General features: G+C 30.5%; 1 long non-coding RNA gene across 1 annotated transcript; it reads left to right on the forward strand.

Moving 5' to 3' along the window:
* The first annotated feature begins 1,689 nt into the window (after positions 1-1,689).
* Positions 1,690-2,359, forward strand: LOC109185655. The gene is made up of 2 exons (XR_002055010.1): positions 1,690-1,796; positions 1,961-2,359. It is a non-coding gene; the product is annotated as an uncharacterized LOC109185655 (long non-coding RNA).
* Positions 2,360-3,338: the final 979 nt, after the last annotated feature.

Here is a 3,338-nt window from a genome sequence, read left to right on the forward strand (position 1 = left end):
TATGTTGAACTTACACACAAGTGTCTCCATTTGTTCTAAAATGCGATTAGTATTGCAAACTTCTTCAAAATCTTGAAACAAATCGCGGTTGACCACATTATCTTGGCTATGGTCTTTACCCTCATTCATGCATGGACTCTTGTTGCATTGTCTGGTAGCGACTTTATTTTAAGTAGAAAAAAAGGTCAATAAATAAAAATAACTACTTAAGCAAACTTAAAAATAGATCGAACTTTAGAACTTACGGTTTTGATATATTTTGTAGAGGTGATCGTGTGCTGTTCGACATAGTTATTGTACCCTCTGCAACAAATGAAAATTTTTTGTGTCTGTCATTGATGATATCCGAGTTCTGATATGAAATAAATAATATTAAGTATATGCCTTAATATAACTAACCGGGATGTGTAGAGCTTGTTGTACAGGATGAATAGGGAGTTCTGCCCCTAATACAAAATGTCTGGAGTTACTTTTGCTTTGTCGTATATTCCATGAGGCATGTACTCATATTTATATTTATACTCTCTGGATTCACTGCAGGTTTCCAATAATGTTAAAAAAAATAATAATAAATTCTAAACAGTGTATTAGACCTAAGTAAATGCCAAACGGTATTACATTTGAAAAGACATGAGCGTTTACCTGTTGTTAGACCACTTTTTGGTGTATCACTTGAAGTACCCACTTGTAGTGGTGTGCATTCCGTATGTAACTTTGAGCTATTTTTTTTCAAAATAGCGTTATGAGTACTTGTAACCGGAGAATTTTCAACATTTTCTGCAATTAAAAGGCAAATATTCATAGATAAGTACCTTTACTTTAAACATAACGATATGATTATCAAAATAATTCCAAATAAAATACATTTGTAATATACTAATTTCTGAAAATTGAGCTACGTAAGTTATATATTGTGAAAGTGACTTTTTATTCTACCTAGTGTACATAATTGTATATAATGTACCATAAGTTTAAAAATTATAACTTAAGTGATTGAAATAAATTACATTTAACATTCAAAAAAAATAAATAAATTACATTTAAATATACTTTGAGTATATTAAAAATGTAGATGATGGACCAATTGTTCACACAATATTGTGGACCATTATCCACAACCTAGATTTGACCAATAATTCTATAATTAAAAAACAAAGCAAAATTTACCTACTAATTATACCAAATATAATGTTAGAATACTGTCATTTGCATTTAGGGGTCTTCTAGATGGATCTGCCATTTCTTGATCCATTCTCTTCCACACTCTCGTACAGCTAGCATCTTCTCACATCTACCTAACCTTATCTCTCTATCTGTTCAGACAAAAAACCCCATCTCCGACAGTAGAACTCGTCATCTGCCATTACAGTGTTGAGATCTTCTTTAATTCGTAGAAGATCTCAACCCTAAACCGATTGCAGTAAGATCCGATTAGGGTTCATTTGTGAAAACCACACTGAGATCGGTTTAGTTGTTGTTCGAGGATCTGAACTATTAATCTCCGATCTTGGTTTTTAGAATCGGATCGGCATTTTTAAGGTTCTAACGTCAAGCTTCGTATCTCAATCTTCAATTACTATCCTATTCGACTACATCAGATGTAAGGTAAGCAAGTCTTATACCCTATCGTAGTTTGTATTTGCTTATAGATTAAGTCTTACCGTCTAATTGTAGATCAAATTTAATATTTTTTTTTTGTTTCCTAATTCTAGATCAAGCAGATAAGAAAATGGGTCCGTACGGTGTTCATGACTTAGATGCAGATTAAAGGACTGAAATGCAAGATAAGTTTAAGAGTACAAATTTGTTTGTCTAAATTCTTATCTTAGAATATTTAACATATTCTAGATCTTTAATTTGTTTTTGTATTATCTCTATATACCTAACATCAGACATTATTGGCTTCTTAGTATTCCTAGGATATTATACACTAACCAAATGATACCTAATTTAATTGCAGAGGTGTAGTTGTTAGATCTATATGTACACATTCAAAGGTGGGAAGTAAGCAGGCATCAACAGAGTTCAATAGGTGTAAATTTGTGCAATGAACCAAAAATTCTTAGGTAAAGTATAAATTTTCAGTTTCAAGCAGTGTTTATGGTACCTTGATTGTCGAATGTTTGCTTCCTTTTGCTTCCTATTATTGTAGAAGCAACTATTTTCCTCATATCTGAGCTGTTATTGTTTATGTTCCTGTGTTTGTTGTGATTTTATTTGTATTAGAAATAGTTGTATTCAAATAGGTTAAGCTTTTATTGGGTTTTTAGCATTTAAGAGTGCAGTGTAATAGTAATGATGAAAAGCAATGATATGACTCTTCATTTTTTATTGGAAAACAACAAAGCCAATTAGTTTTTATGATATTGAATACACATGTTCCCACTTTCTTTTAATTATTTAGTTTATGATGTACAGAGTTTTGTTTTCTGATGACTGGTTAAGTATGCTGTACATTATCTATGCTATAAATTATTGTCTAGTCTGTAAACAGATTTTGTGTTTACACTTTTTTTTTGGTCTTTTCAATGTTCCAGGTTATCCTAATAACTTCATCATTTTAGTTGTGACTAACATTTTTTCTAAGCTTTGGCAAATGATGAAGTTACAGTTCTGATGCCCTAACTGTAAACAGCAACTTAGTGGATTGCAGAGAAACCATTTTACATGTCTATTTCCCTTTTTGGTTGATAAGCCTTAATTATTATTCATATAAATAGTTTTTGCGTTTTTAATATTTAGTACATCCAATTTATCTTCCAAAGGTTATCTGATATGTACTGTGATGTCCAAGTTGTTAGGCCTAAAATGTCAAAGTTTTTCTCATATGTACTGTGCTGATCCAGTTCCAAAGCAGTCTGACTTTGTAATGCTAAAAAGAGCAGTTTTACTACTCATTGTAAAATTTCAATGTGTAACAGTTTTAAATTATATTTACTTCAATGGATTGCAGTTTACCAAATGTTTTTACTCATTTATCCTAAATATATTCTATTTAGTATATTTTGAATAGAATAAAACTGAATAGAAAGAATATACTGTTTAAAGGTTGTTTTGATTGGTGGTTTAGGATTTAATTGAGTTATTTATACACTTTTCTTCTTTAGAAATTTGACCAATGTAATAGTTATGTTAAAAAAAAACACAAATAGACATTACTTTGAATTGTTTATTTTGTATTCACATTTTATCACAATTAGTCTGAATTGTACTGTTATGAGTCCTATGTACTGTTATGTAGTGTTAACATTAGGTGTGATATGTACTTTTCCTCATGTCAACAGTGTTAGTCCAGATTGTGTACTTTGGTTTCAGATAGACATGATCATACATCTTGT

This window comes from Ipomoea nil, unplaced genomic scaffold (assembly GCF_001879475.1).
Source record: "Ipomoea nil cultivar Tokyo-kokei standard unplaced genomic scaffold, Asagao_1.1 scaffold1336, whole genome shotgun sequence".
NCBI lineage: Eukaryota > Viridiplantae > Streptophyta > Magnoliopsida > Solanales > Convolvulaceae > Ipomoea > Ipomoea nil.